The 26,262-nt window shown below is 51.5% G+C and overlaps 1 protein-coding gene across 18 annotated transcripts in view; it reads left to right on the top strand.

Annotated features, from left to right (window-relative positions):
- Positions 1–26,262, top strand: part of SH3BP4 (SH3 domain binding protein 4) — a 104,148-nt gene that overhangs the window by 18,784 nt on the left and 59,102 nt on the right. For 3 of the 18 annotated variants that reach the window (XM_077956081.1, XM_077956080.1, XM_028830360.2), the window contains exon 2: positions 25,868–25,941. The gene's annotated coding sequence lies outside the window, so the exon portion shown is untranslated. 18 annotated transcript variants of the gene reach the window in all.

Below are 26,262 nucleotides of genomic sequence, written 5' to 3' on the forward strand. Positions count from 1 at the left end.
ATAGAAAGTGAACAGTGAGTCACCCTCCTTTCCTGGAACGCCTTCCCCCAGGGTGCCGGTCTTGCATTCCACCGCTAATTCCAGCTAATTGGGGTACACTCTTCAGCTGACTACTGTTGCGTAGGTTTCCATGTCTGTATTCCCAGATGGGATTTATGTGTCATTTGCTTTTTTGTTTATTAGCGCTGGGGATCGGGATCACTTTTTGCCTAGTAAAAACAATTGGAGAGAGGGTTGACTTTTTTTTTAACTGCTTTAGAATTGTTTTGTGGGTTATCAGGTCTAAATGGAAAGAAGGTAGATGTGGTGATGGCTGTAGCGTGAGTTACCAGACACATTTCTTCAGAGACTACATGAAGACAACAAAATAGGCTACTCAATATGGCCTTCCCTCACTGCCTTTAAAAAAATATTCTAAAATTGTGGTAAAAGACATAATATAAATGTTACCATCTTAACCATCTGGAAGCATACAGTTCAGTTGCCTTAGAGTTGTGTAGCAGAATCTTCACCACTTTTTCATCTTGCAGAATGAAAATTCTGTACCCGTTTCCTCCTCCCCCAGCTCCTGGCACCCACCATTCCACTTTCTGTTGCTATGGATTTGACTACTGCAGGTACTTCGTATAGGTGGAATCATACAGTATTTGTCTTTTTGTGATTGGTGTATTTCACTTAGTGTAGTGTCTTCAAGGTTCATCCATGCTGTGGCCTGTGATGTTACAGTTGAAGGCTGCATAATATTCCATTATATGTATGTGTTATATTTTGTTTATCCATTCATCTGTCCATGGACATTTGAGTTGCACCTCCTGGCTATAGTGAATAATGCTGCTGTGAACCTGGGTGTGCAGATATCTCTTCGAGACCATGCTCCCAGCTCTTTTGGGTATATTCCCAGAGGTGGAATTGCTGGATTATATGGTAATTCTATTTTTAATTTTTTGCGGAACTTCCATATTATTCTCCATAGCATTCACTCCATTTGGCGTTTCCATCGACAGTGTACAAGGGTTCCGGTTCCTTCACATCCTCACCAGCATTTGTTGTTTTCTGTTTTTTTTGACAGTAGCCGTCTCAACAGGTGTGTGGTGGTCTCTCACGGTGGTTTTGATTTGCATCTCTCTGACGACTCATGATGTTGGCCAGCTTCCCTTCTTTAAACTGCATTTATTAACTTAAAGTTTCTGTAAAGTTTTCCTTTTTCGTTTTGCTTTTTTCTTTCTTTCTTTTCTTTTCTTTTTTTTTTTTTTTGAGACAGAGTCTTGCTCTGTTGCTAGGCTGGAGTGCAGTGGCGTGATCTCGGCTCACTGCAACCTCCACCTCCCAGGTTCAAGCGATTCTTCTGCCTCAGCCTCCAGAGTAGCTGAGACTATGGGCGTGCGCCACCACGCCCAGCTAATTTTTGTATTTTTAGTAGAGACGGGGTTTCACCATGTTGGCCGGGATGGCCTCAATCTCTTGACCTCATGATCCACCCATCTCAGCCTCCCTAAGTGCTGGGATTACAGGTGTGAACCACTGTGCCCAGCCCTTTTTTTTTTTTTTTTTTGAGACAGTGTCGCCCAGGCTGGAGTGCAGTGGCGCCATCTCGGCTCACTGCAACCTCTGCCTCCTGGGTTCAAGTGATTGTCATGCCGCAGCCTCCTGAGTAGCTGGGATTATAGGCATGCGCCAGCATGCTTGGCTAATTTTTGTATTTTTTTGGTAGAGACAGGGTTTTACTATGTTGGCCAGGCTGGTCTTGGACTCTTGACCTCAGGTGATCCACCTGCCTCAGCCTCCCAAAGTGCTGGGAAGCATGGTGGCTCATGCCTGTAATCCCTTCAGTTTTTTTTTTGTTGTTTTTTTTGTTTGTTTGTTTTTTGTAGAGATGGAGGAGGGAGGAGGGAAGCTGAGGCAGAAGGATCGCTTGAGCCCATCAGTCTGAGACCAACCTGGGCAATATAGTGAAACCCCGTCTTTACAAAAAAATACAAAAACTGAGCTGGGCAGGTGGCATGCGCCTGTAGTCCCAGCTACTGGGGAGACTAAGCTGGAAGGATGACTCAGCCCAGGAGAGGATGGTTGAGCCCAGGAGGTCAAGGCTGCAGTGAACTGCGATCATGCCACTGCACTGCAGCCTCCAGCCTGGGTACAGAGCAAGAGCTTGTTTCAAAAAAAAGAAAAACAAAAGAAAAGAAAAAGTAAAGCTCAGCACTTTGGGAGGCCGAGACGGGCGGATCACGAGGTCAGGAGATCGAGACCATCCTGGCTAACACGGTGACACCCCGTCTCTACTAAAAAATGCAAAAAAAACCTAGCCGGGCGAGGTGGCGGGCGCCTGTAGTCCCTGCTACTTGGGAGGCTGAGGCAGGAGAATGGCGCGAACCTGGGAGGCGGAGCTTGCAGTGAGCTGAGATCTGGCCACTGCACTCCAGCCTGGGCCACAGAGCGAGACTCCGTCTCAAAAAAAAAAAAAAGAAAAAAAAAAAAAAAGAAAAAGTAAAGCTCAAGTGAGTTGTTTTAGATAGTGTATGTTTCTTTCATTGCACATTTGCTTGGGGAGCTTATTTCTGAACAGACTGCAGAGAGAAGTTCCTTCCGTGGAAAGTGGGAACAAACCTTTTTCCTGGGTTTACTCTTCCAAAGCCACCTGTACCCTTGCAGATCGTTGAGAGTGCATGTAGTTGAAGTGTGTTGTGTTGAAAAACACATGCGGAACACAGACATCACTGCAGACCTGAGGGCTGAGACTCCAGCCTCCTGGTGACTCTAAAGTGTGACCAGCAATTGTCCTTTTGTCTGTTGGTGAGTTACATGTGTATCGTAGAAGATGTAGAAAATAGAGCCTCGGAAAGAAATTAAAAATCATCTGACTTCTCTTAACTCCATTACTGTGAGCTCAATCACACAGACATTCTTTTTAGATGGCGTCATTTGTGTTCATATCTGCACCCTGCTTCTTTCACTGGGAGGTTTCACTGGCGGTGCTGACGTCGCCCACACACCATCCACCTGTGAGCCACCCCCGGCGGGAGGTGGAAGGCCATCTTCCGGGGAAGTTATTTTCAGTGCTGTTTCGTGACCCCTCGCTGATGGAACACAGTGGTTCACCTACCCCTGTGCCCTCCCAGTTTTAACATTTCCCTTGCCAATCTTCCTTGCTAAGATTGGCATCTTTGCAGCATTTCTAAGCAGTAGGTACAGCTTCACTTTGCAAAAGTCATTCCAGTGCTTTGTCCTGAAATCAAGTCATCGAGGATTTGTTGACCACCTCTTATGCGGGAGGCACCCGTCAGTCCCAAAGCAGTTTGACTTTCTGAGGCGGTCATATGCAATACGTACCCCCCTGAACTGACGGTACCTGCCCTTCCTCACTTAATTCAGCTGTGGGCTCCCAGAAACCCTTCTATCTAAAGCCCGGATTTTTTGTTTTGTTTTGTTTTGAGACTTGGTCTTGCTCTGTTGCCCAGGCTGGAGTGGAGGGCACAAGGATGAGTGACTTCTGGGCTCAAGGAATCCTCCTGCCTCAGCCTCCTGAGTAGCTGGGCCCACAGCTGTGTGCCACCACACCCAGCTAAGTTTTAAAACTGTTTTTGTAGAAGGTTTCCCTATGTTGTCCAGGCTAGTCTCAAACTCCTGGGGTCAAGGGATCCTCCTACCTCAGCTTCCAAAAGTGCCAGGACTAGAGGTGTGAGCCACTGCACCTGGTCAAGCCTGGATTTTTGGGAGACTATGAGGCTGCACTGCTGACACAAGCCAGTCTCCAAGTGCTCCGGGTCTAGTAAGTCAACAGGGGAGGCTTTTAGAACTCAGCAGCTCCTCGCTGGTCGTGGGAAAACTCATTTAGCAATTTGTGAAGGGCCTGGCATGGTGGCTCACGCCTGTAATCCCAGCACTTTGGGAGGCCATGGTGGGTGGATCACTTGAGATCAGGAGTTCGAGAGAAGCCTGGCCAACATGGTAAAGCCCCATCTCTACTAAAAATACAGAATTAGCCGGCCGTGGTGGTGCACACCTGTAATCCCAACTATTCAGGAGGCTGAAGCAGGAGAATCACTTGAACCCGGGAGGCTGGGGTTGCAGTGAGCCAAGATCGCGCTATTGCACTCCAGCCTGGGCAAAGAGCGAAACTCTGTCTCAAAAAAAAAAAAAGAGAGAGAGATTTATGAAGGTCATGAGCTCTAGCCCATTTCACCACTCCATAAAGTGCTGCGTTGGTGAAATGTGCAGGACACGCAGCTCTGTGGACACGCAGCCCTGGAGCTAGCAGGAGTATCCTGCATCCCACCACAGGAGGTGCTGAGTCCACTTGGAAGCCCAGAAAAAGCCTCCGTGTTTAGCCCTTCAGGTCTTGCCTTAGTGTTGGGCTGGCACAGGCCTTCTGGTGCTCAGGGTCTTCGTTCCCTGGTTGCATTTTACAGTAACAAAGGCTCCATGCAGTCCGCGACCCAGGGCGTTCACAAGCTCTCTTAGCTCCGAAAAATCGAGGGGTTCCTTGCCAGCTTCTCTGGCTCCTCTCTGCCTCCTCTTTGTTCCTTGGCTGGTGCTGGGGTGCTTTTTGGCCAAGGATGAGGGGAGGGGAAGGAATCTGAGCCCGTCAGCGTGCCCACACTGGGGGTGCTGCAGGTCGCGTTTCACCCCGGCACGCCCTGCCTGCCCGTGACATGTGGCGATTTGTTATGGGGATCATAATAAAACTTAGTCTGATTAGAGGCATGTGGGAAGCATGCCCAGCACACATCTCAGTCCCGTCCCTCAGAGCAGGCCAAGCTCGGGCGGCAGGCAGCTGCCTTGCAATTCTCAGAGTTTCAGGAACTGGACAGGGGAAGGTTGGCTTGCGATGTATTTCTCTGGGTTCGTTTGGTGCCGGGATTGAGTATTTCTGGTGGAGAGAGTTGTTGGAGAGCTCCTGGGGAGACAGGCATTTTGTGGTTGGTTGCATTGTTATCCCACAGGGAATTGGTTTCTTGCCTCCAGGAAATGGCAGTAACATCGGGGACAGCAGCAGTCGCAGGACGGCAGACGCGTCACTCAGGGTGCAGGGTGCTCTGGCTGGAGCTGCTGCTGTTCTCCCTTTCACTGGTGGAGAAGCCGGGCCTGGGGAGGTGCAGGCACTTGCTGAGGTCACAGCAGCTGGACTTGAGCCTGGAAATCTGTCTGCACCTAAGCCAGTGTCTCTTACCTCCGGCATCTGAGTCCCATCGTCTGATGTGGCTTTAACCTCAGGATCGGGCCTAATTCTAGAATCCTACCTGTGAGGCAAGCACTGTGAGTGGCTTCATTTCATATATGGGGAAACTGAGACACCAAGCAGTTTGCTCAAGCTTTGAGGGTCAAAAATTGAAAGTTGTTTGAGGCTGGGCGCTGTGGCTCATGTCTGTGATCCCAACATTTCAGGAGACTGAAACAGGGGGATTGCTTGAGTCCAGGGGTTCAAATCCAGCCTGAGCAACATGGTGAAACCCCTTCTCTACAAAAAATATGAAAATTAGCCGGGCATGGTGGTGCGTGCCTGTAGTCTCAGCTACCCAGGAGGCTGAGGTGGGAAGATCACCTAAGCCCAGGAGATTGAGGCTGCAGTGAGCTGCAGTCATGCCGTTGTGCTCCAGCCTGGGCAACAGAGCAAGATCCTCTCTCAAAAAAAATAAAAGTAGTTTGACCAGGAACATTCAACCTTAGTTTCCCCCTAACTTCTAGTGGCTTCCCCGCTTCTCTGCTTAAAAGAGACTATTTCTTTTCTCCAGCCTCAGCTTCCTGTCTCCTCAGCTCCATAGAAACTGAGCTCCGGGTCCCCCATAGAAACTGAGCTCCAGGTCCCCCATAGAAACTGAGCTCCAGGTCCCCCATAGGAACTGAGCTCCAGGTCCCCCATAGAAACTGAACTCCAGGTCCCCCATAGAAACTGAGCTCCAGGTCCCCCATAGAAACTGAGCTCCGGGTCCCCCATAGAAACTGAGCTCCGGGTCCCCCATAGAAACTGAGCTCCGGGTCCCCCATAGGAACTGAGCTCCGGGTCCCCCATAGGAACTGAGCTCCGGGTCCCCCATAGAAACTGAGCTCCGGGTCCCCCATAGAAACTGAGCTCCGGGTCCCCCATAGGAACTGAGCTCCGGGTCCCCCATAGGAACTGAGCTCCGGGTCCCCCATAGGAACTGAGCTCCGGGTCCCCCATAGGAACTGAGCTCCGGGTCCCGCATAGGAACTGAGCTCCGGGTCCCCCATAGGAACTGAGCTCCGGGTCCCCCATAGGAACTGAGCTCCGGGTCCCGCATAGGAACTGAGCTCCGGGTCCCGCATAGGAACTGAGCTCCGGGTCCCCCATAGGAACTGAGCTCCGGGTCCCCCATAGGAACTGAGCTCCGGGTCCCCCATAGGAACTGAGCTCCGGGTCCCCCATAGGAACTGAGCTCCGGGTCCCCCATAGGAACTGAGCTCCGGGTCCCCCATAGGAACTGAGCTCCGGGTCCCCCATAGGAACTGAGCTCCGGGTCCCCCATAGAAACTGAGCTCCGGGTCCCCCATAGAAACTGAGCTCTCCAAATTGAACAAGGACCCCAGAACACAGGAGTCTGTGCCGAGTTTGGTGCCAGGGATGATGCATGTGGTTGTATCTTCTAGGGACAGGGGTCCTGGCTTTCATCTAGTGACCCCTGTGGGGGCCTCCTGCGGATTCCCCATCTACCCCTGAAGAGTAGCTCCTGCAGGGCGGTCCAGGTTACCCCAGCAGCGCCCACCTGGCCAGCTTTGAAGGGCTTGGGCAGGACAGGTGGTATCTGGGCCCTTCTCCTAGAAATTGTCTTTTTATAAATGCAGGCCAGTGTGTCACCTTTATTTATTCATTCAGTCACTTAGATTTTAAACTCGTGTTGAGCTTATAGTCAACTGACAGTTCTGAGTATCTCACTTAGATCCTTATGGGGTGACAGGGCAGGTGTGTACCAAGTTAAGGTCTCTGTTGCATTTTATGGGTGGCTGCCTGCAGTTAAGCAGGGCTACCGTCTCTTGGTCCTGGGCTTCTTTTTTCGTGATAAATACAGAAGCCGATGTTTACCCCCTTCTGGTAGTGGACATAGGGGCATCTCTGAGCAGAAAGCAAGCAGGGGCCTGCGGAAGGGGTTAAGAGGGGCTGGACAGGTGACCAGGGTCACCATCGCATGGATAAGTCACGCTGATGGCATCGTGTGGCGAGAAGGGCACTTGCCTCTGTGGTCTTCCTGAGTAACACACAACCCAGTCTCACTGGGAGAAATACATGAGGCAAACCCCAGCCGAGGGGCGTCTTACAGAATACCTAACCAGGCCTCCTCTGTACTGTCAAGGTCACCCGAAACACACAATGTCTGGGGAGATGCCCTAGCCAAGAGGAGCTTAAAGAGACACGACACGTAACGTCGTGTGGTGATCTGGATGGGATCCTGGAACAGATAAAAGGACCTCAGGGACAAACATAGGAGACCCGGATGAAGGACAGGCTTTATTGTTTGACGTTAGTGCACTGACATCCATTGTGACAAAGGTGGCCCTCCTGTAAGACATTCACAGGGAAGCCAGGGGGTGGGGGGCCTGTGGGAATTCTCTATATTATCTCCATGACTTTTCTATGAATATAAATCTATCCTAAAAGAAAAAGCGTATTTAAGAAAACAGGTAAGAGTGGTTGGGAAGACTGGTCGGAGGCTGGGGTTCCAGGCCTGACCCTCTGCACCCGTGTCCGCTTCAGGCAGGTGACACTGGGCACCCCCTGCCAGGGAGAAGCCCAGGGTCCCCACTCTCCGGCCGGGAACTTCCCTTTCCTACAGACCCTCGCTTGGTGCGCCATGGCAGGTGGGCCCAGGCCTCCCAGTTGGGCCGAGGCCCATCTCTTTTCCCAACAGCACGTCCTTTGTTGTCTCCAGCCCAGACGTGTAGAGGTGAGCCACCCTCCTGGCCAGTGAGGAGCTTCTAAACACAGAGACAGATCAGTTTTTTGCCGAGTGAACTTGAGAACCAGAGCAGAGCTGCAGGGACAATGGTGCATTATTAAACGGCTCTGAAACTCAGAGCCCAGAGCACCCGGCTCTGGGGTGATTGGCAGGTGTTGGACCTGTGGCTGTGGCCCCAGCCCCCACTAATCCCATTACCGACTTAGGGGGTGAGTGGATGGAAAACAGGATGAGAGTGTCTCTCCCCCAAAGAGGGCTGGTTCAAGTGGGAATATTCACAGCCACACCAAGGCACCTGCTCCTTAGATGTTTTTTTTTTTTGCTTATGCAGTCAGTGCACAGAGTGAGCCCTGCACTGGAAAAGACACGCACGTGCATATGCACACACACAGACACACACACACACACATGCATGCACACACACAGGCACACACACATGCATGCACACACAGGCACACACACACGCATGCACACACACACGCATGCACACACACAGGCACACACACATGCATGCACACACACAGGCGCACACACACACACACATGCACACACACAGACCCTGAGGCCCTGCACTTGAGTTTCTAGTCTTAAGAAGGGGTCACCGAGGCTGTGTCCTGCAGCTGCCAGTGGCCAGTCTGCCCCACTCGGATGGTCTATTTTATTTATTTATTTATTTTTTGAGATGGAGTTTGGCTCTTGTTACCCAGGCTGGAGTGCAGAGGCACGATCTCTGCTCACTGCAACCTCCACCTCCTGGGTTTAAGTGATTCTCCTGCCTCAGCCTCCCGAGTAGCTGGGATTACAGGCATGCGCCACCACGCCTGGCTAATTTTTGTATTTTTTAGTAGAGATGGGGTTTCACTGTGTTGGCCAGGCTGGTCTTGAACTCCCGACCTCAGGTGATCCGCCTGCCTCAGCCTCCCAAAGTGCTGGGATTACAGGTGTGAGCCACCGTGCCTGGCAGTCTGTTTCTATTTTGACATTTCCTCACTGCACCTGGAGAAGAGCTTCATTCGTTCATTCATCCATCCATTCATTCATTCTTTCATCCATTCATTCATTCATTAATTCATTCAACAAGTACCTGCCAGCCTGTGCAGCAGTGTTGCCAGGTGAGAAGGGTGGGTAAAAATGCAGGGACCCCCTCACTCGGTCACTGCGGGACTAGGTACTCTTTTCCTGCACCCCACAGTGCCCCGAGGCCCCACTGGTCATCCAGCGAGCACTCTGCTCGCTGACTGGTGTGGTGAACTCTCCGGCTGGGCTCCTTTCCTGCTGCAGGTGCTGCGTCTCTTTCTTAAGACTGTGTAGAAAGTTCTTTTGTCCGGGTGACATTGGCATGATTGAATCAGTGCCAGGGCCAAACAGGATGTGGTTCTGGGCGACTCCCAACTCCCTGCAAATCCATGGTTGTTTTCAGTTGCCTTAAGAGGGATAACTGAAACAGAGACAAACGCCCCAAAGGTAGGGTTCTTCGAGGTCCTGGAGGGCAGCCCTGGCCCCGTGGAGAGAGACCGAGTTCTGCAGCATCCGTGGCCTGCATTTGAAACTGAAGGGCAAGAGGCTGGTGAACTCCAAGAGTCATGCCGCGGCACGGAAGAACAGGCTGAACCTCTGGAGGAACGGCTCTACCTCCAGGTCAGGCTAGAGGCTTTTACATTTGGTTTGGTGAGGAGAGAGAGCAGGGTTTCTGGGTGCTGGACATGCTTCTGGGTCAGAGCTGGTGCGTTTCTTTGCAGGGCAAGGTGGACAGGAGGCGGGGATGCCAGGGAAGCATCTGCTGCATTTCTTGAGGTTTCACAGGGTGCAGAGCCCCTGTCCTCACTGTTCCGTGGGGTGCCAAGGGAGCAAGCCGTGTGGTCCCTGAACTTTGAGTAGATACAGATAATATTTGAAAATATTTGGGAATGTTTACACAATCACAAAAGCAATGAACACTTGCATAGCCACTACTCAGGCCAAGAAATGGAACTTAACTTTGAAATTCCCTTTGCCCCTCCCAATCCCAGCTCCCTGCTGCTGATCCTCTTCCCTCCCTGCAAAAATGTGTTTATCGGATAAACCCAAAGCATTTAAGGGAGTCCCTGTCCTGAATTTCGCGGTTGTCATTCTCTGCTGTTTTTTGGTTTTATCACATGGGGTTGTGTTTCTAAGCAACATCATTTGTTTTTGTTTTTAACTTTTATATACATGGAATCATGCAATATCTTTTGTGGCTGGCAGACTCTGAGATGCCCTTCAGTGATCCATACCTCCTGGTGTTCACATCCTGTGAAGTCCCCTCCCTTTGGTGTGAGCCGAGCTAGCAACTTGCTTCTAACCAGTAGGATGCATCCAAGTTGATGCTGCGCCTTCCTCCTGTGATTAGGTTATGTGGGCTTAGAACTTCCTCCTTGACAACAGATGGTCTCCCCTGCTGGCTGTGGTGGTGCAGGCTGCGATATAGAGAGGCCACATGGCAAGGAACTGAGGGTGGCCACCCCCTGGCAGCCAGCATGCAGTTGAGGCTTCAGTCCCATGGCCATGAGGAACTGGATGCTACAGCAAGCAGGTGACCCTGGAGGACCCCTCCCCAGTTTAACCTTGAGATGAGACCCCAGCCTGCACCAAGACCTTGATGGCAGCTCTGTGAGAGGCCCTGAAGAAGAGGGTCTCTTCTTCACCCAGCTAAGCCGCATCTGGATTCCTGACCTATAGAAACTGTACAATAATAGAAGTCTGTTGTTTGGGGCAATTTGTTACACAGCATTAGCTAGCTAATACATAGTCTTGCAAGAGTTCCTTTTTTGCCTGAGCGTGATGTTCTTGAGGTTCGTCTGTGTTGATATCTGTAGTTGTAGTTCATCTGCTTTCATTACAATGTTCCTTTCCCTTGTAAGTAGTCCGCCCTTATCTGCAGGGGATACAAGGCCCCCAGAAGGTGTGCCTGAAACTTCAGATAGTGCCAAACCCTATATATATGATATATTTTTTCCTATGTATACATGCCTATGACAAAGTTTAGTTTGCAAACTTGGGCACACTTATTTTTTCCTATGTATACATGCCTATGACAAAGTTTAGTTTGCAAACTTAGGCACACTGAGAGATGAACAATAATGAATAATAAAATAGAAAAATTATAGCACTGTATTGTAATAAAAGTTGTGTGAATGTGTTTTCTCCCTGCCAGAATATCTTATTGTACTGTAGCACCTGTTTTGGGACCACAGTTGGCCAGGGGTAACTGAAACCATGGAAACTTGGGATGAGGGGGGACTGCTGTATGTTAATGCCTTGGCTTAATTATTCTTTCTGCTCCTGAAGGACAATAGGTTGTTTACAGCCTTTGCTATCAGAAACCACACTTGCTGTGAAGGTCTTTGTACATGACTTCCAGCTCAGCGTGCAAATGTTTATCTAGGGAGTGCTGCTGGGCCTTGGCTGCCAGTCCAGCTCCACTTCCCACAGCAGCCTTCAGGTTCGCCCAGGCTCCTCCACATGCTCCCCTCCCTCAATATTGTCCGCCTTTTTTCACTTGGGGGGATGCTGATGGGTGTGAGATGGTATCTGAGTGTTTTTATGTTCTTCCAGAAGCTAATGTTTACGGACCATTCTGATTTCCTTCCATGCGGAGATCCTTTTTGTGGTTTTTGCCCACTTTTCTTATTGAATTGTAGGAGTGCTTTCTGTTTTTGTTTTTTTAAGACAGGGTCTCACTGTGTCGCCCAGGCTGGAGTACAGCGGTGCGCAAGCTCTGCTCACTGCATCCTCCGTCTCTGGGGTAGCTGGGATTACAGGCTTGTGCCACCATGCCTGGCTCATTGTAGGAGTGCTTTGGATTTTCGGGAAAATAAGCCTCTCAGTTATGAGCATTGCAGATACTGCATCCCGGTATGTCCCTTGCCCTCATAGGCTTTTAAAATCAAATCAGGCACAATTCTGAGTTTTTCTCTCCCGGGGGGATAATTTGCAGAATTATGCTTTTGCGGCATTCCCAATCCTGGCCTGTGTGTCCTGGTCTCTGGGTCATGGACTGATGCCTGCGGACTCGGCCCCTGTTTATCGCTGTTGCTTGATGCTGCCTTCCTGAGGTGGAGACTGCTGGGCTCTGTTCCCGTCTGTGGCTCACCCTCCAGTCTGGGAGAGCTTTCCTGTTCAGATAGCTCATTCCAACCTCTTAGTCACTTTGGAGAGCATGGGTCAGTGAGTCAGCACGGGACCTGGAGCCCAGGGACCCCTCCCAGCCAGGCCAGTGCGCACTTGAAATCTGCAGTTTGTCTTGGGCTCCCTGGAGGTGATTGCTTGACTGCAGAGGAATGCACGGGTCTGGGGAGAATTTGCCCAGTGTGTTTAGAAGGAATGCATTCCTGGAGAAAGTTAAAATTAGAAAAAGCTGCTACATTTCCTGCCATTCAGTCGCAGTTGGCTGGTGTTTGTTTGCACAAGGATTCTTTGGTAAGGATCTGTAGTCGGTTTGTGGTGGAATGCGAGGTGAAGTCACGATTTTCGGGATGGAGGTAAGCGGTTTCCACAGCGATCTCTGTTGTGGGAGTCACTGCTTTGTTTTCCGAGTTGTTGAAGAATCATACCGGAATGGAAACATATTATTGAAACAATCCGTTGTTGATAATTAGCAAGAAGATTATTTTATTTATGTATTTTAGAAAGCAGCTCTTTAGTGGGAAGCAAATATTGCAGAGTGTATCTCTTTGTAAGTTCGGCTGCCGTCTTCCCGTGTCCGCCTGCTTCCTGGGCGGCCACCTCTGATGTCACCTCCTGAGGCTGGGCTTTTTAGGAAACCCCCTCTGACTGGCACAGGCAGTGGGGTCCAGGTTGCGCAAATACAAATACCCAAGTCCATTTGAATATCTGGGGTAATGTACACTGAAACGTTATTAACTGTACACCTGAAATTCAGATGTAACCGGGTGTTCTGGGTTTTGTCTAGAGACCTCTCCTGGCGCAGCTACACCTTGAAGGCCCCTCTGTCCTGGTCTCTGGTGGTGCCCGGGCCTCTCCTAGCTGAAAGGGGTGTCGCCGGCACCAGGCGGGCTATTGGCACCAGTGGGCACACCTGTGGCTTTGCAGGGTTTTGTCCACTTCTGTGTTGGCACCCTCCTCCTGCTGGTGCTGGGCTGGGGTCGTGTACCCATTTTATGGGGGCGGAAGGGAGAGGCTGGAGGTTACCAGCCTGTCCAGCGGTGTGGAGCTCGTGAATGGAACTCTTAGTCTGTAGAATTCAAAGCCCAGCAGCTGGAAGGCACAGGAGAAATGAAACCATCATCTTCCCTGGAGAACAAAAAAGATGGTCAGAAACTCATGCACAGGGAAGAAGTGCCATGGGGCTGAGAGTCTGGGTGGCAGGGGGGCTATCCCCGAGACCTGGGAACACAGGCTGCAGGGAAGCCTCAGTGTGGGCCTTGAGGGAGAGGTAATTTTTGTGCAGGCAGGGAGGGGACCAAGGAGGCATTGCCTAGTAACAGGCAGTGGGCAAATGGGAGGAGGTGGGATGTGTGTAGGAGAGTCTGAGGGTGGGGCCGCTGACCTGGCTTGAGTGAAGGGGGTTGGCGGTGGATGCCATGGAGTCTGTCCACGTGGGGTAGGGCAAACTGCAGAGAACCCCGAAATGGGGCAGAGAAGCCTGGCTCCAAGGGAGGAAGGGGCAGGAAGGAGCAGGGCACCCTGTGCTCTTGAGCCGAGGATAATACTCTGATGGTGAGGCAGTGGGGCTGTACATTTGGTGGAGAGATGCTGCTGAGATCGGCAGGGAGGCGGTGGATCGGTGGACCCAAGACCAAGCTGCCGGTCACAGGTGCTGGGGAAGCTTCCTTTTCTGTTCAGGCAGCAGGTGCTATTGATGTAGCTGCCACTAAGCACTAGTGCAGGCCTAGGGGCTGGGGATCCAGAAGTGAGCAGGACAGGTGGGTTCCTGCCCACAGGCCACACAGGCCAGCTTGCCAGACACCCAGATGCCAGTTCCCCAGGGCACTCCACGCAGCCCATTCAAGGTGCTTCTTGTTCTTGTCCACAGATTTGTGCTTGAGAAGCTCTGAGTTCCCGTGCGTCCACCCGCATTGGCATTACAGGTACTCTATAAATCATCCATCCATTCAAACACTGACTGCACCTGCTATGTTCCAGGTGGTTCCCGGTGAACAGGACAAAGTCCTTGCGTTCATGGGGGCTGTTCTGGTGGGAGAAAAAGGAGAGAAGTAAATGATAGATAAAAGAATGTCAAGAGTGGTGGACAAGACCGGGGGAGGGAGTGGGCAGCAATAGTGTGCTTGTGTTTTTGATATGGTATGTGAATCTCCTCTACAAAAAAGATATTTCTATCCTAATGCTCAGAACCTGTAGGTGTTACCTTATTTGGCAAAAGGGACTTTGCAGGTGTGATTCATTGAAGGCTCTTGAGATGGTGAGATACCCTGGATTACCCAGATGGACCCTAAATGTTATCACGAGTCTTTGAAGAGGGAGATGGAGATCTGACCACCGGAGGAGGCCCTGGAATGGTGGAAACAGAGACTGGAGTCCTGAGCTTTGAAGACGGAGGAGGGGCCTTGAGCCAGGAATCCAGGCAGCCATGGGATGCAGGAAAGGGCAGGGCCACGGAAGCAGCTCGCGCCCTTGAAGCCTCCAGAAGGCACTGGCCCTGACGTCAGCCCAGCAAGCCTGGTTTCAGATTTCCAGCCTCCAGAACTGTTGAAGAGTCAGTGTGTGTTTTAAGCCACTAAGTTGGCAGTAATTTGTTACAACATCGATAGGAAAGTCATGCAGGGTTCTGCGGCTTTGAGGGAGGTATGTTTGAGCAGAGCCCTCTGAGGTTGGGGCTGGGCTTCCCTGCCGACACGTGGGCTGGGGCCACAAAGCCTGAACCAGGATCCAGGCCTAGCTAAGGGTCAGGAATCCCTGCTCTGGCAGTTGTCCTCAGCCTGGAAATGACCCACAGTGCATATATATGTGGATATGGGTTTTGTTGTTATTGTTGTTGTTTTGGTGCGGGGCAGGGTCTCATTCCGTCTCCAGGCTGGAGTGCAGTGGTGCCATCATGGCTCACTGTAGCCTCGACCTCTGGGCTCAAGTGATCCTCCCATCCCAGCCTCCCGAGTAGCTGGGACTACAGGCGCACATCACCATGGCTGGCTAATTTTTTTTTTTTTTTTTAACTTTTTGTAGAGACTAAGTCTTGCTGTGTTGCCCGGTCTGGTCTCAAACTCCTGGGCTCAGGCAATCCCCCTGCTTGGGCTGTCCAAGGTGTTGAAATTACAGGCATGAGCCACTAAGCCCTGTCCTTTTAAATGTAAAAATGTCAGATGAGGTATCTCTTTGCTGAGTATAAGTGTATCTTATTAACAGAAGAAAATATTTGCTTGGCTTTCTAAATTGGGAATTTCTAACAATTCGTAACAGCCCACTGGCTTTGACCGGAACCGACCGAGTGCTCAGTTACGTCACTCAGCGGAGTGCCTGTGTCGTGGACAGAAAACCCAGTGGTCCAGCGCCATTTACCATCTGTCCTGGTTTGCAACCCCTGAAAGCAGAGCCCGAGACAAGGACTTGGGTGCTGATGTTTTTGGGGAGCTGACTGGTCCCAGCAGTCTATCCAAGCAGAAGAGAGTGAGAAGAGGGAAGAGGAAAAGCAAATCAGGGGTCAGCTACTGAGCTAGTGGCCACTGTTAACCGCTGTTAGGGCTCCACCATGCTGGAGACGCATTTGAGGAGCCATGATACTATGCCCTAGAATTGTCTTTCTGGAGTCCAGAGGCGGGGACGTTGACCCCAGGGCCGCCCCGGGGGCTATATCTCTGCAGCACATCCTCCATCCTGCAGGCTGACCCGGGCTTGGGGCTGTGGTGTGCTGGGGTGGCGGAGCTCCTGCAGATCCCACCCACCATTTGGAGAACGTTTTGACAGCGCAGCAACAGAGTACTGAGTGTACAGAGATCTGCTATAGCTGGCCTTCACTTCCACCAAGTCCTCACTTTGTGGCTGTCCCCTGGGAGTCATAAGAAAGGCCCGTAGTTTAGCTCCATCCACCAAGACTTGAGTCACCTACCAACATCTGCCTTAATGACTTTACAAACAGTCAACGTGGCGGAAGATGTTTAGAAAAATGTGGGAGAAAGTCAAAGTGTGAGTGAATGAAGGGGAATGAAGTGGGAAAGCGCATCTCACCTGCACACACGTTTTTTGACTCTTGTGCACAAGCATTTCTCACCCAAGGTACACAGGCGTTTTTGACCCTCTGCGCACGGGCATTTTTGACCCTCTGCATGCAGGCATTTTGACTCTCAGTGCACAGGTATTTTTGACCCTCTGCACACAGGCGTTTTGACTCTCTGTTTGTAGCAGCCTCCCTTGATGTATGTTCAGGTGAACCAGCCCTCGACGCACACCTACAAGCTCAGGGACCATGTGCAGGTGAACCAGCCTGTGACACTCACCGACAAGTACAAGGAGCACGGTGCAGGTGAACCAGCCCTTGATATATACCTATGAGCTCAGGGTCCCTGTGCAGGTGAACCGGCCTCTGACACAAACCTACAAGAACAGGGACCGTGTGCGGGTGAACCAGCTCTGGATACATACCTATGAGCTCAGGGTCCCTGTGCAGGTGAACCGGCCGTCGATGCACACCTGTGAGCACAGAGCCCACGGTGCAGGCGTTCTCTCTCTTATTCACGAGGAGGCCCAGTCATTCCCTCCCCACCCTGAGTTGAGGAGGAAGGATAAGACTTAACTGTGGTCCCAGCATTTAGTGGCAGAGCCAGGATTTGAGTCCATATTCAAATAAGGTCCAAGTCTTCAACACACTCATGTTTCCTAGATATTTTCAGCCTCCTAAAGATTTATTAGGGGGGCATAAACTCTTTCAAGACTCCATCACAAATATTGTTAGTCTGATTCAGGACAGGAATGTTCACTTCTACTTTGAAAGACTTGCGATTTTATAACCTGCCATGGGAAAAGAAAATGCAGGATTGGAGCCGGGTCTGGAATCTTGCACCCTCACTTGTCCACGTCCTGTCTTACTATAGCCTGTCTGGTCCTGGGATTGTTCCGTTTGTGTTTGCTGTTACTCTGCCTATCAAGGCTGCTGGCTTTGGGTTAGGATCCCAGCTTTTCGCTCCCTGATCTCTGGTAAGTCTTTGAAACCTGGTCAGTCTCAGTTCTCTTATCTGCTAAATGATGGCATGATAATACACGTGTGGCCTACCTCACAGGGTTGTTGTGACAAGTGACCGAGAGGCCAGATGGGAACGTATATTATCAACTAGGATACATTCTGCTAATAATTCTATTTATTATATTTTTGGGATGAAGTTTCACTCTTGTTGCCCAGGCTGGAGTGCAATGGTGCAATCTTGGCTCCCTGCAACCTCAGCCTCCCAAGTAGCTGGGATTACAGGCGTGTGCCTTCATGCCCAGCTAATTTTTGTATTTAGTAGAGATGGGGTTCCACCATGTTGGTCAGGCTGGTCTCTAACTCCTGACCTCAAGGGATCCACCCGCCTCGGCCTCCCAAAGTGCTGGGATTACAGGCATGAGCCACCCCTCCTGGCCTGCTAATGGTTTTCAGAGGCAGCATCAACATCAGCTGGGAGCAGGTTAGAAGTGCACATTCTCAGGCCCACCCCAGACCTACAGAATCAGAAACTGAGGGTTGTTGGGCCCAGAAACCTATATTATAATCAGCCCTCCAGGAAATTCCAGTGAATGCTGGTGTTTGAGAACCACTGCCTCAGTCACAGAATTTCACGGGTGTTGTGTGCCATTTCTACTATGTATTTGGTAATCAGTGTCTGGTATGTTTCAAAGAAAACAAAACAAAACGAAAGACAGGGTCTCTGCCCTCAACATGGTCTATAGGCTGGAAGAAAAACTAAAAGAAGAGAAACCCATACAAACTGGATGTACGCTAGAGTTCTGCGTTACAGTTGTGGAAAACGAGACCCAGGAAAGATAAGTCATTTAGCAAAGGTCGTGGAGCTGGGGTGAGAAACGTGAACCCTCTCGTTTGACTCATGACCATCTCCAGACCCTTCATTCCCCACGCTGCCTTCCCCCAACATGGGCGGCTCATGGTGTCCCCCTACTTGTTCATGGGAGAGAGTTCGGAGGTCAGAATCAAAGCCTAGGACGCCTTCCTTGAGACGCTGTCCTGGCTAGCTTTTAGGTGGTGATTGTCGAAACCTTGGATTAAAACCTTCACTGCCTGCAGCCCCGGTAGAGCCCAGAATGATGAGCTAGATCAGCTTGTGAGGCTCCGGAAGTGATTGGTCAGTGAGTTGAAAAAGTCAAAGTCTAGAAGAATCATTAAAAATACAAGGAAAAGCTGAGTGTGCACGGATCTTCCAGTCTTTCTTTCTTTTTTTTTTTTTTTTTTTGAGACGGAGTCTGGCTCTGTCGCCCGGGCTGGAGTGCAGTGGCCGGATCTCAGCTCACTGCAAGCTCCGCCCCCCGGGTTTACGCCATTCTCCTGCCTCAGCCTCCCGAGTAGCTGGGACTACAGGCGCCCGCCGCCTCGCCTGGCTAGTTTTTTGTATTTTTTAGTAGAGACGGGGTTTCACCGTGTTCGCCAGGATGGTCTCGATCTCCTGACCTAGTGATCCACCCGTCTCGGCCTCCCAAAGTGCTGGGATTACAGGCTTGAGCCACCGCGCCCGGCCGGATCTTCCAGTCTTTCTGTTGGGTTCGGGTCTTTTCTGAGTGTGGGTTTGGCCCTGGTGTCTCCTGTGTGATCCACATGCGTGATTCCATGATTGATTTCCAGTTCAAGATGGTGCCATGACACGGGGACACTGGTGAAGCCATCTGTGCCCAGAGTTCTCCTAGAGTTGACTCCATTTTTCTCAGGTGTTGAATGTCATCTAGCTTACCAGCCACATTTTTGAGTCAGTGTCTTGCTCTGTCACCCAGGCTGGAGTGCAGTGGTGCAACCCCGGCTCACTGCATCCTTCGCCTACCGGGTTCAAGCAATTCTCCTGCCTCAACCTCCCAAGTAACTGGGACTAAAGGCACCCACCACCACGCCCGGCTAATTTTTTATATTTTTAGTAGAGATGGAGTTTCACCGTGTTAGCCCGAATAGTCTTGATCTCCTGACCTCGTGATCCGCCCACCTCAGCCTCCCAAAGTGCCGGGATTACAGGTGTGAGCCACCATGCCCGGCCCGCCAGCCACATTTTTAAGTAATTCACCTTTAGTGAGTCTTTCTGAAATATTCCACTTGAGTTGCCATGGGAGCTGCCCTTGTCTCACCCCTGCCATCAGTTTGTGTAGTAATTAAATATGTAAAATTTCCACAATGAGCTTCCCCCAGCTCCAGCCAGGGGAGCAGAGCCCAAAGGGGAATGAGAAAATGGTCTTGTGGCCCCACAGGTGTAGTGGGCCCTGTGTCTCATCATCCTCCTGTCTTCACATTGAAGGGCGGGGGGCCTCCACCTCCTCCACCGCCCTGCCAGGGTGGAAGGGCGTTCAGAGAAGGCAGCCACTCGGTGCTGCGCAGGTGCCAGGAGGAGCTCACGGTGTACAGGGGGGACTCATGAACAGGTGTACAAAGCTGTTGCGGGTGCTGGGTGGGTGGTTGTCTCAATGCCCCTCCCCCGTTTTTATGCTTAGTATTCATTCCAGGTTTAACACGGGAGAGAGGAAGGTCATATCCCATTCCTTATCACATTCTCTGTAAAATTGGAAATTTTGTGTAATTATAGGAAAGGTAAGTGAAGCAGTTTTGTGTTCTGCATAAGAAAATGTAACGTGCATCAGGTGAGATTTCAGGCCCTCTCACGTGGCTGCTTCATCCTTCCCTTGCCCAAATACGTTGTCAGTGTGTAAGTTTTAATAGTGTTGATTTTGCTAGCATGAAGCACAAAGGCTTTTGTCCGTCTGCCAGAGTGCCGCTGTCTCAGTTCTGTAAATTGGTTGTCTCAGAGTGGAATGATCTGCCCTCACAGAGAATGAAGAACCTGGGGTTGGGTCCATGGCCAGGCCATGAAGCCCCCCTGTAGTCTTGGACGTGCCGTGCATGAGGACGGATTGTGCGAACCCGAAGCTGGAGGAGGACGGCGTCACTGTGCTGCCGGAGGGGGGCCAGAGATGCCTCCCCTCTTTTTGAGGTTGGAGCCAGCTCTAGAAAGAAACCTTGAAATGGATGTTGGGCCCGTTCCCGTCTCCCTTTCTGACCACACCTCCGTCTGATTTTCTTTCCTTCCCTCTTGCCATCTCTTACCCTAGCTGGTCTTTTGGCAAACACGCCTGGCATGCAGCCATGTACCCGGGTAAATGCCCACTTCCGTTTGGCCTGAGCCTACATCCCGCCTGGCCCTTTGCCCGCTGCGTAAGTAGGAAGGGTAGAGAACAGGGCTTGGCACGCTTTTCTCTGTAAAAAGCCAGAGAGTAAATATTTTCCACTTTGTGGGCCATAAGGTCTGTGTCACAGCTACTCTGTTTTGGTTGCACAGAAGTGCTATTGATAAACGGGTGGGGCTGTGCTCTGTGAAACTTAGGTAAGGACACTGGAACTTAAATTTCGTATCATTTCACATCGTGAAATATTACTCTTTTTATTTTCCCTCCAACTATTTAAAAATAGAAAGACATTCTTTGTTCACGGGCCATACAAAGATAGGTGGCCAAGTTGGATTTGGCCCACGGACTGTAGTTTGCCTTTGATTTGGATAAGAATTTTCCGGGTGAACACCCCTCATCCAAAAATTTGAAATCCAAAGTGCTGCAAAGTCTGAAACTTTTTCAGCACCGATGTGATGCCACAAGTGGAAAATTTCACACCTAATCTCACATGACAGGTGGCAGTCAAAGCTGCGGAACAAAATTATTTAAAATGTTACTTAAAATCACCTTTGGACTGTGTGTATAAGGTACAGATGAAACATAAATGAACTTAGTGTTTAGACTTGGGTCCCCTCTGCAAGATATCTCATTGTATATATGCAGATGTTCCAAAATCTGAAATCCGAAACACTTCTGGTCCCAGGGATTTTGGATAAATGGTACTCAGCGTGTATTTAGTTCTACTTTGTAGTTTGGTTCTAGTGATTGGCTCTGATGTATGGTGGTGGGTGAGGATGGAGCGACCCCAGTCATCCAGCTGTCGGGGATGCAGGATATAGAGGCTCCTCTGGCCAATGGCTCCATTGATGTTCACTGTGGAGGCTTGGAAATCTAAGAAATAGGCTTACATGTTTTCCAGTTTACTCAACACCAGCCTAACATTGCTTCACCTCAACCCTTCAAGAACTATGTCCCATAACTAGTGGGTTGGACTTTTGGGCCCATACCTGAGGTTGCTGTAACAGAATTAGTTGTGGGTGTTCCTGCATGTTCACCATGTGGATCTGGCCCTGAAAAACTCAGCTCTGCAGCATGGACCAGCTCTTGGTGTGGTCAGCACAGGCTGGCCTGTAGGTTGAGTTGGGCGAAGAGTTCACGGAATATTTTCAAATCTGTCACTCCCTCAGCAACCTCTGAGATGGGCAGAGCTGTGAGAATTCCTTTTCCCAATTTGCAGATGGAGACTCTAAGGTCTGATGAATTACTTTGACGGGGCTGTTGTCAATGAACCACAAACTGCTGGGTGGTTTGCACCGCGGAAAGGGATTATCTTACAGGTCAGGAGGCTGGAAGTCCAAGAGGAGTGTCAGCGGGGCCGGTTCCTCCTGAGGCTGAGGGAGAATCAGTTCCAGGCCTTTCTCCCTTAGCGTCTGGGGGTTTGCCGGTAGCCATTGGCTTGTAGAAGCCTCACCCCCCATCTCTCTTGTCCTGTCACCTGTCCCTCTCTGTGTGCATGTCTGTTGAAACTCTCCCCTTTTATAAAGTCACTGGGTCATATTGGATTGGGACCCACCCTGGTCCTCTCACTTTAGCTTGATTGCACCTTGAACGCTGCGTCCCCAAATAAGGTCACTTTCTGAGGTACTGGGGATTAGGACTTAACGTGCAAATTTGGCGGGACACAATTCCATCTGTACCATTTGGGAAATGGGGCGATCGCTGTCTTTTTGACTGTTCCGAAATGAGGATTTAGGACGCAGTGGTCATCTCTGTGTATGAATATAGCTTCCTGTCTGGATGTGATGGGGTGAGGACCACAAGCCTCGTATCATTTATCCACTCCCCCTCCCAGACCCGCCGAGGTGGGATGAACCCTCTGCAGATTTGTCATCAGCTGAGACTGTCAGCCGTTGTTAAAACAGCTACTCAGATGGACAAAGTGACATAACTGCCCTTCTCTCTGCACCGTGGGAGAAGACCCTTGTGTTTTGACCTGCTGAGACAACAGAATCTTGTCTTCTTGGCATTGTGGTTTATGGCGATTTGCCCCAAATCATGGTTAATGACAACACTGATGTTTCTTGAAACAACCGGAGAATAAGGCATCCCCTAGACTGCATGCTAATTCCATCCACCCACACTAAACTGCGTGGTTTTCTTGGGGCTCCTGAAGACTGATGGGCCCACACTGGTGTCTGGTGGTGCCCACGGGAGAACGGAAAGATCGTGCCCCCCTCTTCTCAACAGGGCCGGTCCTTGTCCAGAAACCTTGGGCCTCTGGAGAGGTTGATCAGGAGGTGATCAACCTCCCGGGGAGGTGGAAAGGGGCCAGCGGTCCTGTCCACTGAATCCATCCACTGGGACCTCCTGGACATGACAGAGCCAGATTCTCTCCTCCCTCCACTCCAGCACTGAGGGGGCCAGTGGTGCCACATGTGCACCTGTCCCTGCCCAGGGTCCAGTTCTGGCGTCTCTGAGTCCCTTGTCAGGGAAGCTGGGTCCTCCCTTACTTAGGCATGAGATGTGAGTTTACCCAATCATCCTTGCTGTCCAGGAGCCTTCTGGGCTCAGTTTCGGGCCCGCAAGGCTGTTAAGTAAAGACGCCACCTAAAGAACCTGCCAGAAGGAAAGCTCCAGAGGGCTTGCAGGGCCCTTATCGAAAAATGCGAAGAGAATCAGTGCCGAAAGCCACAGTGATGGAGGGTGTTGTCAGTGCAGCCTCTCTCTAAATAGAGAAAGGAGCGTGGCAGCTTTTTGGAGTGGGGGCGAGGTGGTATGTGGAATTATCCAGCAAAGATTTATTTTGCGCCTTGGGGGGCGGGAGCTGGGCAGCCTGGGGAGGGCTGGGCAGCAGCGAGGATGGCGAGGTTGAGGCCCTGGGCCACATGCAGGTCGTTTTCCTTGTGGCGGCTGGAGGGTGGCTCTTCAGGTAGCTCCGTGGCCTCGGTAGCCCCCATGACTGAGTGGAGTGGAGTGAGTTGGGGGAGGAGTGTCACAAGGAGGAAGGCATCTTGGGCCCCTGGAGATCCATGTGTTCCTGCCACGTGGCTCTGGGTCTGGAGCCCCTGGAGATGGATGCGTTCCTGCTGCGTGGCTCTGGGGCTGGAGCCCCTGGAGATGGATGTGTTCCTGCCGTGTGGCTCTGGGTCTGGAGCCCCTGGAGATGGATGTGTTCCTGCCGTGTGGCTCTGGGTCTGGAGCCCCTGGAGATGGATGTGTTCCTGCCGTGTGGCTCTGGGTCTGGAGCCCCTGGAGATGGATGTGTTCCTGCCGTGTGGCTCTGGGTCTGGAGCACCTGGAGATGGATGCGTTCCTGCTGCGTGGCTCTGGGTCTGGAGCCCCTGGAGATGGACACGTTCCTGCCACGTGGCTCTGGGTCTGGGCAGCACCTGGCAGGCTTTGGGGCAGGCCTTGCCCACAGCCTGGGAGGCTGGGGAGTTCCTGTGAGGGGAGCCGGGTCTTTCTGGGGAGCGCTTGATGGGGCAGGGAAAATACACTTGTCCCTGCCTTGGGCTTGTCTCAGGAAGTGCCCCGAGCAGAGTGAGGAAGCTGAGATGAAAGCCCGTTTCTCAAAGCCCCTGTCAGAGCTGATGTTCGGGCCACACGTTCTCTTGGGGTGTTCTGTTCTGTGTCACTGGACTCGCCCTCCCCTCATTTCCTCACCTGCCCAGTAGTAACTGCAGCCACCGGAGGCGGGTCCCCACTGAGGCAGTTCCCATCTGTCCTTTATGACAGCCTGCAATGGACCCGCCTGACGAAGGGGCCCAGCGGTGCCGGTGCCTGCCTAGAATTCAGGATGGAGATTCCCAGTACCCTGGCCAGGGCATAGGGGCTTGGGGTACAAAGGAAGGAAGAGGCACCAGGTTCTCAGAGATGCTGGTGCAGCGGCTTTTAGAATCAGAAAGAAGAAAAGGGAAAGGCGCGCTCACGGTAGAGGAAATGGGAAGAGTCTGAAGAAGGCAGGGATGTATACCATGAAGCCAACCCCCTTTGTAGTTTCTCTTCCCCCAGGTTTTTTTCAGTGCCCTTTTATTTCTTTTAAGATGATGAGATTTTCAACTGCTCTGTCTTGGGATGACTCTTTGGAGAACGAGTACTTTGAGAGAGATTCTGAAGAGCTCTGAGCAACATGGTAGACCTGTCTCAAAGGAGGGGGATGGACGGATGGCGGCGTCCTGCCTTCTCTCCCGTGAACAGGGCCGCCTTGGGATTCCTGTCCAGAAAGTCAGTCTAGGCGTGAGTGGCTGCGTGGGAGCCGTGGTGGCACCTGCATTCCCACCTGTCTCTTCCCACCCTTTGTTTTTGTCTTCTCTGGTTTGAGATCTTTTGTTGTGTTTGTGCATATATTTTGTCACATTGTTGCAGCCTTTTTCTTAGCGTTCATTGATTCTTTTCCTTTTGCCTGTGTGATTTTGCACATCGCTTGTACCCTTAGAAGGTCCGTGTCTATGTAGAGATCAACTATACAGCTAGATTTTCTGTTATCTACTGGGCAATTTCCTTTCCTCCCTCCCTCTCCCGCTCCACACTGTTCTATTGATCTGGAATTCATTTTATCTTTGGGTATGAGTTGAAGCCCTGAAGTGGGGAGGTCTGTGCTCTGAACACCAGCCAGTTGTCCCAGCACCACAGGGAATGATTCTTTCCTTCTTGAGTGATTGTGGTGCTTCTTTTAATTGCATGTTAAATATTTACATGGATGGAGGTCTGTTCTGGGCTGTCTGGTTCCTGCGGAGGCTGAGTGGCCATGGTTTAGGGAAGGTGTCCAGAAGGAAGTTCTCACTCTTTCTTTCATAGTCCGATGAGGTCCTGGATTCCTCGGAAGGCCCCGGGGCCCACTCTGTTATTCCTATGGAGAAAGTCCGCTTGAGGGAGAGGGCGTCATGGTGGCATCTGCAGTCCCGCCTGTCACGTCGAGGTTGGCCAGTTCTGCTCTCAAAGGCGCCGGCTCTGTAGTGATGTCAGCGCCGTGTGACTTGAGGAGGAGACCCCACTGCTGCGGCATGTCTGGGGTTCATCTTCAGGGCGCAGCTGATAAGATGCTTCTGTTGCGCTCACGATGCCAGTCGTTGCAGCAGAAGTAATGGCAGGTGACGGGAGACTCAGTGTTGGGGTGAGAAAAGGCACAATAAGCTATTGTCACAGGCAGGACTCCCTGTGAAGCGGACCGTGACGCAGAGGCCACTGGGCGGGATGTTTAGGTTTGCTGGGGAGCACAGCAGCAAGCAGGGGCAGAGGACGGTGAGGCTGGGACGCAGCCTCCACGCAGCCCATCGCTGACCCCACAGGAGCTCTGGCCTGGGCCGGACTGCCAAGTCACCCCGATTCAGGAGTGGGGTGAGGGGCAGGCTTTGTTACCCTGCGTTGGTCACTGGTCTGGTCATTGGGTGCAGGCTGGCCCAGGAATGGGGCTGATGTGACCTCGAGAAGGGCTCTTTCCAGTGAGACAGCTCTGGGTGGCCCTGGGTCAAGGTCCTTCCGCTGGCCACACTCCCAGAGTTGGCTTCAGAAGGGGACCTGGGGGCCGCGTGGCAGCGTCCACCACTGTCCTCACCTGCCGTGGAAATGCACTGCAGAGCCCGTCTGTCCTCCAGGACGTGAAGGAGCCCTGGTGGGAAGCAGGCCTGAGTTCTGCACTGGATGGGACTGAAGCTCACTCGTGTTTCCTTCTTGTCTTGCAGCGCTTCCCTTCTCTCCTGGACAGAAGGCCGTGTCCTGGGACTTCTCTGACGGCGGGAGGCTGTGGCTGTGCCAGGTAGGCAGTGCAGGCATGGTGTGAGTGGGTTGCCGTACCTGGACCCTCTTTAGCATGTCATGACCAAGGTGCCGGACTCATGGGGAGACAGGCCCCAAATGTGTGCAGAGCAGCTGCAGGAGGGAGAAAGCTTCTGGAAGCTTCTGGTGACACTTGACCTTTTGCAGGCACTGCAGGCCTGTCCCTCCTGGTGCTCTCCTCCTGTCCTGGAAGCCCACAGTGTTGGCCCCGGTGTGGGAAGGTCGTTTGTGATCCTGGCATCCAGAAGCCCAGCCCCAGCGCGTTCCCAGAACAGCCCCGTGTTTCTGTTCTCAGCGAATC

This window comes from Macaca mulatta, chromosome 12 (genome assembly GCF_049350105.2).
Source record: "Macaca mulatta isolate MMU2019108-1 chromosome 12, T2T-MMU8v2.0, whole genome shotgun sequence".
Classification (NCBI taxonomy): domain Eukaryota; kingdom Metazoa; phylum Chordata; class Mammalia; order Primates; family Cercopithecidae; genus Macaca; species Macaca mulatta.